This window comes from Dasypus novemcinctus, chromosome 13 (genome assembly GCF_030445035.2).
Source record: "Dasypus novemcinctus isolate mDasNov1 chromosome 13, mDasNov1.1.hap2, whole genome shotgun sequence".
In the NCBI taxonomy this organism is placed as follows: Eukaryota; Metazoa; Chordata; class Mammalia; order Cingulata; family Dasypodidae; genus Dasypus; species Dasypus novemcinctus.
In genome coordinates this window covers 18,838,397-18,853,090 of record NC_080685.1, presented here as the reverse complement: position 1 = coordinate 18,853,090, position 14,694 = coordinate 18,838,397, and the positions used below count along the sequence as shown (strand labels likewise).

The 14,694-nt window shown below is 41.6% G+C and overlaps 1 protein-coding gene and 1 pseudogene across 2 annotated transcripts in view; one reads left to right on the top strand and one right to left on the bottom strand.

Annotated features, from left to right (window-relative positions):
- The window catches only part of EGLN1 (egl-9 family hypoxia inducible factor 1), a 91,134-nt gene that overhangs the window by 65,919 nt on the left and 10,521 nt on the right, over positions 1-14,694 (bottom strand). The window lies entirely within an intron of this gene.
- LOC139436329 (E3 ubiquitin-protein ligase RNF220 pseudogene) lies at positions 2,219-3,162 on the top strand (annotated as a pseudogene).

Genomic DNA, 14,694 nt, shown 5'->3' with positions numbered 1-14,694 from the left:
TGTGGGATATATAGTAACAAATAATGTGCAGCTAAAAAGCTGTTTTTAAATGTGTTATGTGATTGCTTTCATTTAAAAATCTGCATTATTAGTAGCAGATTTAACACAATGTTTTCACATGTGAGTTTTTCCCTCCTTTTAAAATTTAAATTTTAGAAATAAAAAAAAAAATAGTACTTGGTACACAATAAGTATTTAAGAACTATTGGCAATATAGGTATATAAAAACTTCTTTAGAACAGCAATTCTATTCCTAGAAATTTTTCTCACAAAAACACTTGTTAAAGTGCACAAGGCTGTATCTTCAAGAATATCTAATGAAGAATTATTTGTAATAGCCAAAAATTAGAAATAACCCAAACTTCTGCCACAAGAAACTAGTTAAATAATTCATGGTAAACTACTCACACAAGTGAATGTTATGCAAACTTAAAAAATAAAGGACGTAAAACAGTTCCATTCCTCTGTCCCATAATATCTATGCTCATTTTCTCAGCCTGAAGCAGTCAGCCAGGAGCTAACAACAACAACAAAAAAGCAAAAACCCCTCAAGAGTGAGGAATGCACAGAAATGGTAAGGGGGGCAGGGGTGTGTAACCACTGACCAAAGCAGACTTATTGTTATTATAGTTATCATCTTGTTTATTGAGTAACTTGTAACATTGACATAAATACATTTTTTAAACCAATAAGGGAGAGCCCCAGTCAAGATGGTTGACTGAGATGCTTCATGGCTCTGTCCCCTCACAGAAGCATTGAACAACCAGCAAGAAAAGGCAGAAGCAGCTTTCTTACCGCTCCAGAACCGTTAAAGGACTGCAGCAACAACAGGGCGAGCGCTGGCTGGCTTTTTGCCTATCCCTCACCAGTTAGCACAGATCTGCTCTCCCAGTGTGTCTCTGGCCTTGGTTTCAGAGGGGCAGAGTAACCCTCATGAACCCACTGGCAGCATGTGGAATGGCCCAATCTGTCCGGTAGAGGCCTGAGGAACTTGCCTGTGTGGAGACCGCAGCTCCGCAGCTCGCCTTCAGAACCCAAAGGGAAAGCAGTTGTGTTGTACTGCCTGGGGCAAGGAATTGCTAACTGTAGGACACAGATTCCATGCCCTGCACCTTGAGGAAAATGTTTCCTAGGAAAGAAAGGACACTCCGAACTCTATAAACGGGGGGGGGGGGGGGGGGGGGGGGGGGAATAACTAGGGTCACATGTGCATGCCCAAGACTTGGGGCATGTGCAGAAAGAGAATCAGGGAAGTCATTCAGTCCAAAAGTCCAAATTCACTGATTGGATAATCCCTGAAGGACAGCACTTGCACAGACCAATCTGCAAAAGCTGGTAAAGTTTTCTTTTTTCTTTCTTTTGTGCTTTTCTTTCTTTCTTTCCTTTTTTTTATGTTAGCTCCTGACATTCAAGAAAAACTCTATCAAAACACTAGCTGAAAACAAGCTTACGGAACAGAGATGCCTCAGACTCTGAATACTGGCAATAATCCATTAAATTATCAAAATATCCAGGTTTCAAAACATACAAATAAAGAAATGATGGCCCAGGAAAAGGAGAAGTTTTAAAGCATGAGAAGCCCTACCAATGAGGAGGATCGGACCTGGAACATACCAGACAAAGATGCAAAAAAGTCATCCTAAATATACTCAAAGAGATAAAGGATAATATGGAAAAAGAACTAAAGGAAATAAAGAAAAAAGAGATGAACACAAAGAGAATATCAATATAGAGATGGAAATTATGAAAAGGAATTCAACAGAGCTGAAGAACACAGTAACATATTAAATTCCCTAGAGGGATTCAACAGCAGATTGAAGCTGGCAGAAGAACGAACCAGAGAACCTGAAAATAAGACAATTGAAATCTTTCAGTCTGCGCAGAAAGAAGAAATAAACATGAACTGTGTCTAAGGAACCTGTGGGACATCATCAAGTGTACCAATATATGCATTGTAGAAATCCCAGGAGAAGTGGAGAGAATATCCAAATAAATAATAGCTGAAAATTGCCCAAATTGAAGGAAAGAGTGATCAGGACCAAAAGAGCTGCCACTGCTGGGAGCTGAGGGCGCCGCTGGCGCCGCCGCCGGGCAGCCGGGAGGAATCCGCCGCAGCGCCGCCTTCGCTGGTCCGGCGCCAGAGCGCCGAAGGCCCGAAGGCCGGGGCCGGGGCGGCTGCGCGCGGGGTCACCGGGTCCGGTTAGAGCAGCCCCGGCGGCTATGCCGAGGGCCCGGGGCAGCCGGCGGAGCAGGGGGGCCGGCTGGAGCGAGGAAACCTTCCTGAGAGCGTGAGCCAGAACGCTGGGACTGGGAAAAGGAAGAGGAAGCAAGGCAAAGGGCAGGGATGTCCCCTGTGCAACCGCCCCGCGGCAGGATCAGAGCAGGAGGAGAGCAGGCATGTGCAGCACTGCCTTCTAAGGGGGAAGGCCTGCGTGACTGAAGATGACGCCCTGGACACTGAGATGAGAACAGCAACCTCCCTGAGGAGCACGAGTGGTGCGCGCAGAGGCGGGTACCGGCCACCACTCTTCTGCAAGGTGGCTCCAGAGGCTCTGGCTTCGTCATGGGCAGCAGCGGCAAAGAGAAGCCCGACAATGACGCTGACTTGGATGTGAATGGGGATGACACTCCGGAGTATGGGAAGCCACAGTACACAGAGTCAGATGTCATTCCCTGCACAGGCGCGGAGGAGCCTGGTGATGCCAAGGAGAGAGGGGCACTCTGGTGTGCAGTCCTAAATGGTGGCCCTCCCGGCACACCTATCACACCTGAGTTTTCTAAACAGGTCAGTGAGGAGATGCCATCCACCAGCAACAGTGAGAGCAGCAAGCAGGAGGCCATGCAGAGGACCTGCAAGAACAGTGACATCGAGAAAATCCCGAAGAGTCGGCGGTGACCACCTTTGAGGCCGTGAAGGCTCAAGGCAGGGAGCCGGAACGGCAGCTAGCTTGTGGGGACCGGTACAAATGCCTCACCTGCATGGCCTCGTATGCGATGCCCCTCACATCCATCCAGTGTTGGCATGTGCACTGCGAGGAGTGCTGGCTGCCGGCCCTGGGTGCCGAGACGCTCTGCCCTCAGTGCAATAGGATCCCAGCACCCGGAGACCTAGCCCCAGGCAGGCCTTGCCTCGGCAGCCCCGCCTGCCCCCAGCCTCTGTGACAGTGACCCTTTCCCCTTGTACATACTTGCACACAGGCTCCCCTTGTACATACACGCACGTACTCTCTCACACACACACACATGACACATAGGATTCTGGAGCCAAATGGAGGTTCCCACCAAATATGGGAACCATACCTGTTCCAGGCTCCAGGGTGGGGCAGGGAGGTGGGAGTCAGGGGAGCAGGGGGACAGGGCTCCTGAGGTCCAGCCCCCAGACTGACAGACAGACAGATATGCAAACACCAGACTGAAGCACATATAATATAGACTGTGTATGTTTACAATGTTGTATGTAAATGGGGCAACTCCTTCCCCTCTATCCCATCCTCTCCCCCTTTGGTTGTAAGATTTCCTTCTTTTTCTAAGAGCACCTGGAAGCAGTGCCTCTTTCAGAGCTGGCTTGGGGCTCGGCCCATCCACCTCCTGGGTGCCTGCCTCTCTCTCCCCCTATTGGTGTCCCTTCCCTCTCCCATGTGCTCGGTGTTCAGTGGTGTATATTTCTTCTCTCAGACATGGGGCACATGCCCCAAGGGACATGATCCTCTCCTTAGTCTTAGCTCATGAGGCTCTTTATAAGGAGTCGGGAGGGTGGGATTCAGGAAATGGGAACCAAACAGAAGCAGGGGCTGAGATGGGACCAGATGAGGGTACTCCTGGCTACCCAGCCTTCTACTGAGAACCATTCCTGGGATGAGAGCTGCTGTTCCCAGGGAAAAGTGTTGTTTACCCCACCTCCCACATGGGCCCCATGGTATGATGCTGTGTCCTCGCCGGTCTGGCGCCAGAGTGCCGGAGGCTGGGGCCGGGCGGCTCCGTGCGGGGTCATGGGGTCCGGGTTAGAACAGCGGCTATGCCGAGGGCCCAGAGCAGCCGGCGGAGCAGGGGCCAGCTGGAGGGAGGAAACCTTCCTCCCTCTGTATATTCTATACAAAGGTACTTGTCCTTTCCCTTTGTAAACTACATCTGACTTGGATTAAACCAATATAAACAAATAAAGGAAAATTTAATGAAGGACATGAATATATACATCCAAAATGCTCAACAAACTCCAGACACACAATGAGATATATCATAATTAAACTGTCAAATATCAAAGATAAAAAGAGAGAATTCTGAAAACCGCAAGAGAGAAGCAAGATGTCACATACAAGCAAGCCTCAATGAGATTAAAAGTTGACTTCTCAAGGGCAACCATGGAGGCAAGAAGGCAGTGGGATGACATATTTAAAGTGTGGAAAGCAAAAAACTGCCAACCGAAAATAGTGTCATTTTTCAAAACTATCTGAAAAATGAGGGCGAGAATAAGACATTCCAAGATAAAAGCTGAGGGACTTCGTCACTAGACCAGCCCTACACAAGATGCTACAGAAAGTCCTGCACGTTGAAAAGAAAGGACAATAGACAAGCAAACAAAGTCACATGGAGAAATAAAGGGTAACCACATGGGTAAATACAAATGTCAGTACTACTTTATAACTCCATTTTCTACTTTCTATAGGATCTAAAAGGCAAATGCATAAACTTTAATGACAAATCAATGGTTTTGGACTCAATGTATAAATACGTAATTTGTGAGAAGAACTCCACAAAGGCGGGGGCCAGAGGAATATAGGAAATAATTTTTGTATATTATTGAAGTTAAGTTGGTTTCAAAGCAAACGAAACTGTTATAGATTTAGGATGTTAAATTTAAGCCCCATGGTAATACAAAGATAATATAGGAAAATATGCAAGCTCACAGAGACAAATTAGAAGTGCAAGTCGCAAGGGACAAGAGTCAGGTGGAATAGGGAGTTAATGCGTAATGGGTCTAGGGTTTCTATCTGGGTAGATGGGAAAGTTTTAGTACTAGAAAGTGATGTAGGTGCCACAATATTGTGAATGTGGTTTATCCCACTGAATGACTGAATGGTATGGTTGGAGTGGTTGAGATGGGAAAATTTATTTTGTATATATGTCCCCAAAATTAAAAAAAAAAAAGAAGAGACAATGACAATTAGATGAGATTGGGTGCGTTCAGGGTGGTATGGCCATAGACAACAATGACAATTAAAGACAATACATGATCCTGGATGGGAACTAGCAAGGGAAGAGAAAAGGCTCAAATGGACTTTATTGAGACATATGAAAAATACTGAAATATAGACTGCAGGCTTTATAGCAATGTTAAATTTCTTGAACTTCATAACCGCATTTAAGTTGGTTACATAAGCAAATATCCTTATTCTTCAGAAATGTACATAGCAATATTAAGTGTTCAGGGAACATGATGTATATATCCTATACTCAAGTATTCAGAAAATAAATTATACACAGAATACAGCAAATATGACAAAATGTTTAAATTGATAGATTTGGGTATATGGGGGGGATGGGTATGTTGGAGTTCTTGGTAAGGGGTTTATATTGTTTTGTAACTCTAAGTTTGAAAGTATTTCAAAATAAAATGCTAAAAAAGGCAAATATATATGTACTGTCTTAGAAGCTTACCTAATAAATACATACACTATCATCCCCAGAATTTCCCTCATGCTCTTTTTCAATCAATCCTTACCATTATACCTGGGGTCCAGACAACCACTTACATTCTTTCTGTCCCTTTGAGTTTGCCTTTTTTTAGATTTTCATATAGACTCATTTAGTAAGTAATTTCTGAGTCTGGATTCTTTTGCATCTGAGTTCTCAGCGTGGTATTTCTGAGATTCATCTATGTTGTTGCATAAAAGAGTAGTTCATTTCATTTTATTGCTGAATAGTATCCCATTATATTGATGTACCACATTTTATCTATCAATTCACCAGATGATGGACATTGGGTTGTTTCCTATTTTTGGCTACTATGAATAAGGATGCTAAGAATATTCAAGCACAAGTCTTTGTGAGGACATATGTTTTCACTTCTCTTGGACTGATGCTTAGAAGCAGAACTGCTGGGTCATATGATGTCTATATTTAACTTATTGATAAAGGGCCAACCTGTTTTCCAAAGTGACCATACCATTTTGCATTCCCACAGGCAATGAATAGGGATTCCAGTTGCTTCACATCCTTGTCAAAACTTGGTGTTGTCAATATTTTTAACTTTAGCCATTCTAGCATATGTGTAGTGGTGTCTCACTTTGGTTTAATTTGCATTTTCCCAATAACCAATGATAACAAGAATCTTTACAGGAGCTTTTTGGCCACCTGTCTATCTTCTTTTTTGAAATATCTGTTCAAACCTTTGACCAAAAATGTTGTTGTTTTTATTGTTGGGTTGCTTCTCTTCTTATTGAGTTTTAAGAATTCTTTATATATTTTGTGCACAGTCTTTTATAAGACAGCACACAAGTCTTTTGTCAGATATGTTTTGAATATTTTCTCCCAATCTATGGTTTGGCTTTTCCTTAATTATGTTCTTTTGATAAGCAAAAGGTTTTAATTTTGACAAAGTCCATTTACCTTTTTTTTTTTTTTATGGTTAATGTTTTTTGTGTCCTAAGAAATCTTTGCCTATACCAAGGTCGCAAATATTTTCTCTTGTTTTCTTCTAGCAGTTTTATGATTTTAGCTCCTACATTTAGGTCTATGATCTATTTTAAATTAATTTTGTGTATGGTATGAGGTAAGGGTCAAGGTTTATTTTCCTCATGTGTTTCAGTACATTTATTATTTCCTCCAATGAATACCTTGGCACCTTGGCTGTTTTGTTGTTGTTGCTGTTTTTAAATCAATTGACCTTGTGGGTGTGGGTCTATTTCTGAACTCTCAATTCCGTTCCACTTATTTATATGTCCGCATCTGTTTCTTCTCTTATCCATTTATTATTTAGATATGAATTGTTTAATTTCCACTAACAGATTTTCAAGATTTCTTTCTGTTATTGATTTCTAATTTATTTCATTGTGGTTGGAGAACACATTGTGTTTTCAGTCCTTTTACATTTATTGAGACGTACTTTATGGTCCAGCATATTGTCTATTCTGGTGAATGTTCCGTGTTTGTTTGCAAATGATGTATTTTATATGCTGTTATTTCGTGGAGTGGTCTGTAGATGTCAGTTAGGTCAAGCTTGTTCATAATGTTCAAGTCTTCTATAACCTTGCTGATTTTCTGTTCTGTCTACTTGCTTTAACAATTACTGAGAAAGAAATTATTAAATCTCCAGGTATAATTGTTGATCTATTGCTCCTTTCCATTCTGTTAGCTTTTACTTCATATAGTGGAGCAGGGTATTATTTTTATAATCAGAAAACAAAGTCACCAACAAGGTAGAAACCTCTTTTCTTTGATATGAAAGATTTTTAGTTAAATATACATGTAATTCCCTAAACCAAAAAAGACAGTGAAATGTTAAAAAAAATCTAACAAGTATCTAAGCCACATTAAATTATTAAAGTATTCAAAGTGTTGTATAATTAAAACCAATTACTTATTATATCTATAGCATTTATCTCTGTAAGATAAATATAGATATGGGTACATAGTTTCCCCCTCAATTCCTTATTTTCAAGTGATAAGCTTTATTTTCTTTGTAAATGATTAAAATAATTCTATCCAGCATTAATACTAAAAACCAACTTCCTGTAACACATAAGTAGCACTGTTCATATTTTAAGGGTTTCATGTTTCAACTACTAAAAATATTAAGAAGGCTCAATTTTAGGGAAAAAGTGTGGAACCTACAGTGATTTCTTATATCAAGGGTAACAAAATGCATTTTTTTACTTTGAACACAACTGACATAAGTCAAAATCAAAAGTGTAGACAACAAAGTAATTCTACAATGGTTTATAGCCACAGGAAGACATGGGTAAAGAAGACCTAAAGAATGACTGAAAAATAGGGAAAGCCCCCAGATCCCCCTACATTTTAGGGAAGAAAGATATATCTTAGAATTTTATTTTAAAAGTCACCTATCAGGTTCTAGACTAATGGTAAAGTAAAAGAAATACTAAATAATATTAAAGTATAAAACAATATAATCTATGTTTACATCAATAAGAATTACAAGTATAAACTCCTTTGTGTGAGGATTTGATCTCAACCACTTCACAAGTACTAGCTTATGTGTATGTATGACTAGCCCTTGAAATTAACATCTAAGGATTACAATTTTTAAAATGCAGTTTAAGTATTTAAATTAATAATTATAAATAAAATATTTGCCATATGACTTCATTTTGCTAAGGAGGCGGGCAAAGAGAAAGATCCTTTGATCAAGGTGTTGCTCAGTCTGAGTTATTTCAATACCTAAGATGGAACACAACTATCTAAAACTTAGTTCAAGATGCCCTTATCAAATGACCACAGCTTCCTTTCTCACAGTGCCAAAGCTAGTGTGCCAACTGCCTAAACAACAATAGATTAGTTTTAATTAAAAATAAGGTTCTGATATCCCAGTACAACAAGTCAAGAATTCTGAATCTAAAATTGAATTTAAACTTGTGATGCCAATGTCAACATCATGAACAGGAGGTAAATATTTAGAGTTAGAATGGCAACTGAGGTTGAATCCCAATAATCTGAAAAGGCATCTGCTGAGAGCTAAAAACACACTCGCTTTTTTCCTAGGTTTCTTACAATAATCATTTATTCAACACTTCTTCTGTTAATCAGGACAGCAATGTATCCACTTCACAGATGAAGAGACTGGGGTGGGTCCTGAGTGATTTGCTCAGTGCTGAAGAGAGCCAGGTGACAAGAATCCAAACTAGTACCAACCAGCAGGCTGTGTTCCCATGCCTGACTTCCACCAGTAATCACCTCCACCCACCGCTCTCCATTTCCAAAGACAATTCCAAGACACAGAAACACCTGCAATAATTTTTAGAGTATAGCTATACATTAAAGAAAAACCTAAATGTTACTACATAATGTCAAAGCACAAGCAGTTCCCAAAAACTGGTAATCTGAACAAATTGTTCTTACTTATATTAATGATACTTTCTACCAAAACTATCAAGAGGTGCTTCCATTTAACAATTATAAAAACTATTTTTTAATATAAATAAAGCCAACCAAACCAATATGAATTCTGGTTTTATTTTTGTTAAATAAGGGTAACCCTCCCCACCGCCTTGGTACAGTATTATTACTAAGGCTTTTATGTTTTAAAACTTCAGGGTAACTTTACTAAAATGCCGGTTACAAGTAAAAACAACAAAAAATACACAAATGCAATAGGATAGGGAACTGGACAGTGTAAAAGGAATGAGAGGGAAAAAGAAATAATCACAAATTAATTTTAGTGATAAAGGCTCTCAATGTTTTATGGTAAAATTGAACACTGAGAATTCTCAAGTGAGGTTTAGGGCAGCAGATGTGGCTCAACTGGCAGAGCTTCCGCCTACCATATGGGAGGACCTGGGTTCAATTCCTGGGACCTCCTGGTAGAAAAGAAGAAGAGAAAGCGTGCCCGTGTGGTGAGTGAGTGCCCACGCAGGTGCCCACGTGGTGAGCCAGTGCCCTGCACAAGTGAGTCACGCAGCAAGATGATGACGCATCAAAAGAGAGACAAGGGGAGAGTCAAGGTGAAGCGCCAAAGAAACCAGGAACTGAGGTGGCATGACTGACAGGGAGCCTTTCTCTCCATAAGAGGTCTCTAGGATCGAATCCTGGTGAGTCCTAGAGGACAGAAAATGAGAAGACAGACAGCAAAAACAGCAGGGGGAAGGGAGGGGAGGAGGGGGAGGGGAGGAGGGGGAGGGGGAGGGGAGGAGGGGGAGAGGGGAGGGGGGAGGGGGGGAGGGGGGGAGGGGAGGAGGGGAGGAGGGGAGGAGGGGAGGAGGGGAGGAGGGGAGGAGGGGAGGAGGGGAGGAGGGGAGGAGGGGAGGAGGGGAGGAGGGGAGGAGGGGAGGAGGGGAGGAGGGGAGGAGGGGAGGAGGGGAGGAGGGGAGGAGCGGGACGAGAGGTTTAACCTAGTAAATGTGTTTGAAGAGGTATACCTAGAGGGAAGACATTATCTTTAATGTTTCCATTCATGGTTTCCATTCTGGCACATACCACTTGATTTTGTTTTGTTCCATAACCAGATTATACAAGGAAAACATCTTTGAGAAGGCTGTGCATATAATATACATAACTAGTTACAAGTTAAAATGTATATTCTTTTAACTGAGTCTTTATTAACTTAAAGTGACTACCACTATGGAGGAGGAAAAAAACCCAAAGCATAATTCTACAGACATGGGGCAAGAATAACAACTAAATATATACAGAAATCTCACTCCTCCATAAGTAGGTATGAAATGATAAAAAAATGTTTTTGCTTTTTTGTTTTTTAAAACCCCTCTGATAACAGGAATTTTTAACCTAGGGTCTAGGGATGGGCTTTATCATAAGCAAAACTGTGGGTGTATGTTCATTTTATAGGTTGAGAAGGTCTATAGCTTTTATTACATTCCCTGGAGGGGGCCATAAGCAAAGCAAAACAAAACAAAACAACAAAACTTAAGAACCACTAGCTCATTTAACTGCCTTAAAAACAAACTTACAAGCTATAGGAGGTAGGGGTTACTATTTTATTACCACACATAATTTTCCAAAATACCTAATTTTAGCCAAAATTACTTCCTTTATTCAAGAAATTTAATTCTAAAATATTTTGGTTTATAACTACCTCAAAGCCAAATAAGTCTTTATACATAATCTGCGGTGAGTTTTAAGTCTTCAGGCACTTTCCTTACCAACTAAAAACTCTGTACTCAGGGAATGAAAACATATTCAATTTCAAAATTGAGCGAAACTTTTTTTTTTTTAAGATAAAGATATCTGAATGCATTCCAAGGCCAAATTCAAAACACCTTTACACTGGTCACTTTTCTATCATCTGTACTACCAAGGCCTTTTTAAAACTCAGTTAAATCAACTCCAAGGTGATTAAATTCTTGAATCCAGGAATATGATTAAAGCCAACAGGTTTTCTGATCATAAAAAAAAAGTATTTCTCATCTTTCTTTTTTCACCCACACTTTTCTTTTGCTAAACCTAACTTTTAAACCTTTTTTGTTTGAAATTTAAATAAATCACATTTCTAAAACCAAATCAAACCTATGGTCATTTTAAAAGTTTAAAATTTTGATCTTGAAGATTTTACTTTGTTCACCCATCATGTGATATCAATGTTGAGCTTTGTGTGTGCTTGCTAGGCACAAACTTTTCTCTTCTAGGACAGGGAGAAGAGCCTATAAGAAATCGCTTTCAGCATGTCTGTCGTGGTGCTTTGCTGTGAAATGACCCGTTCCCTGAGGATTCTCAAGCCACTGACAGGCGTAAGGAAAGTGTGCGAGGTATGCAGGGCCCCTCCCCCCGAGACTCACAAACTTGCAGATTCTGCTACACGCGCACAAAATCACGGCCTGATAGCTAAGTTCTGGCCTAGGCAAAGGCATAAAACTTCATTTCACCTTCAGAGCAGATCTTTCTCCCAGTACTTGGGGTTAAAAATAGCTTAGGCCACAGTGGCCTAGGGGTTATTTTTATCTGGAAAATATGGACTAGAAACAGCCTAGTAAGCACAGAAAGAAGGGCTGACCACAACAGGACAAAAATCCTCACAGATTTTGAATAAGTTTTACTGCAGCTTTAGAAATTGCCAGATGAAAAGGTGATCAAGCAGAGGTAAGGTCCAGGGCAGAAGATCTGTGGAGGGCAATTCAACAAGTGTTATATATGAATAAGACAGAATAGTAAAGCAGTTTCCCTGCCCTTGTAACTTCCTGGGGAAGATACCTCAGTAAAAAAAGGTAGAAAGTTTCGAGAAAAGAGAGATCAATGGAAGTTCAGAATTTGGGGAGGTATGTGGGAATAGGACCTACGCAAGATCCTAAAGGATGTATAAGCTTTGAATTGCTGAGGGCAGGGATGTAGAAATGGTAAACCAGGCAAAGAATTCACAGGTGTGTTGGGAGGTGTGAAGAGGGTAGCAATAGGGAAGAAAATAGTCTGGCTGAAATAGTGGTTATATTTCAAAGAGTAGCAGCAAATAAGAATACAGGCCTAGCATTAAAAGCCTAAGAATTATATCGTGCCCTTTAAATAAATCTGGGAAGCTTTGAATAATATCTTATAAGGGTTGGTAAATTTATATTAAGATGGATATGGGTTGTACACAGAGAATTAAGGGGGGAGGGGAATTACATAACAGTCCAAATATCAAGTGATTAAAATTGCAATTAGGGTGGTAAAGTGGAAAATCAACTCTCTTACTGAGTGCCACACACAAGAAACTAAGTATGTCAACATGAATAAGACTGGTTTCCTATCCTCAAGTGTCTCACAATCAGTAGGAAAAATGAGGGAGAAAACCCACCACTGTGAAAAGTGTTCTGTCAGTGTTAGGAAGTGCCACAGTAACAGACTATGGTTAGTATTGTAATTCTGCTTAGAGATTGGGACGAGAAGGAAATTTGAGAAAGCTTCCTACGACCCTCCTACACAGAAAGGGCCAGGGTAGAAAATGAATGCAGGTTCAAAGGACCTGCAGGTAGGCTCCTCTGGCTGGAGTAAAAGTACATGAAGTAAATGAATTGTTCTTTTTAAACAGCTTGTATATTCTACCATGGCTTTGCTGGCAACAAGCATTTCCAATCAGAATGGTATGATCAGATCTGTATTTGGAAAGGTAACACCAGGGGCAAAGAGAATGGACTGGAAAGGAAAACAAAATGCGGCTTTTGTAATAATCCAGGTCAGAGATGAAGATGGGTTTCAATAGGAGAGTATAAACAGGCATGAAGAACAAAAATCAAACACGAAATACTTTTTAAATGAGTAAAATTTACAGGACTTGTTGCAGTATGTGTCCTCTACAATATCAAGCTCTCTGGAGACCTGGAAACTTTTAATGGCTTACTACAATTCATCCTTTTTTTTTTTTTTAAAGATTTATTTATTTATTTAATTTCCCCCCCTCCCCTGTTTGTCTGTTCTTGGTGTCTATTTGCTGCGTCTTGTTTCTTTGTCCGCTTCTGTTGTCAGCGGCACGGGAAGTGTGGGCGGCGCCATTCCTCGGCAGGCTGCTCCCTCCTTCGCACTGGGCGGGTCTCCCCATGGGGGCACTCCTTGCACGTGGGGCTCCCCCACGCGGGTCAGCACTGCGCATGGGCCAGTTCCACACGGGTCAAGGAGGCCGGGGTTTGAACCGCGGACCTCCCATATGGTAGACGGACGCCCTAACCACTGGGCCAAAGTCCGTTTCCTACAATTCATCCTTTAGGAGTCTCAGCCTAAATACCTGCCTCTTCAAGGAAATCTTTCCTGAGCTGCAGACTGAGTTAGGTCTTCTCTAATTTCACAAGCGGCATCCTGCGTATCTCAGAAACATTCATCACACTTCTTATTTCAGGTTCAATGGTCTTCCCCTCAGACAGGAAGACTCCAGAAGGGCAGAGAGAATTACTTCACCTGACTTGGGCACTGGGACCCTCAATATATACAAACTCTGGCACAGAGTAGGCACACTATTAACAGCTGTTGTATGAACAGAGTTCACAGGTGAAGGATGAATCTGAAACCTGTTCCCCCATCTCCCCACCATACAGCCCTCCCAACCCTCAGACACCCCCACCAAAGGGAAAAGTCAGTCTTAATCACCGGGAGTTTGCATACTTCCTGGACATCCAGGGGGCAGGGTCCATCAGTCCTCTACAGATGCCAAGGTAAGAGACAGCCCAAGGAGACATCAACAAACCCCAAGAGCTGAAGTCACGGCTGCACTTACTGCTACTACCACCACTACCACTCCTACAATTACGGCTACACCTGCTAATATCAACTAAGCATTAATTATCTGCTAAGCACTGCTCAGTAGTGTCCTACCCATCCTCAAACAAACCTTACTGATAGGTACTATTACTGATGAGGTGATGCTTCATTATTAGAAAATGTGTTCAAAATCAGAGCAATTAAGTAGCAGAAGAACACAGGCAAACTGATTTAAGAACCCACACTTCCAGGAGCTCATGAGGAGACAAACCAGAGACCATAAAATAGAATCTTTTAAGGGGAAGATACTGAAAAGGAAGAATCAACTTAAGAAATAAGTAAATGATGGGAAACGGACTTTGGCCCAGTGGTTAGGGCGTCCGTCTACCATATGGGAGGTCCGCGGTTCAAACCCGGACCTCCTTGACCCGTGTGGAGTTGGCCATGTGCAGTGCTGATGCGCGCAAGGAGTGCCGTGCCACGCAGCGGTGTCACCCGCGTGGGGGAGCCCCACGCGCAAGGAGTGCGCCCGTGAGGAAAGCCGCCCAGCGTGAAAAGAAAGAGCAGCCTGCCCAGGAATGGCGCCGCCCACACTTCCCGTGCCGCTGACGACAACAGAAGCGGACAAAGAAACAAGACGCAGCAAATAGACGCCAAGAACAGACAACCAGGGGAGGGGGGGGAATTAAATAAAAAAAAAAAAAAAAAAAGAAATAAGTAAATGAAAATAGTGGAGTCAATGATAAGTTTCAAGGGCAGGTGTTTAGGAGGATGAATATGACTAAATAAAGAAATGGCAAAAGCAGCAGACTTTTCCTGGTGGATGGAGAAAAAGTAAGAAAT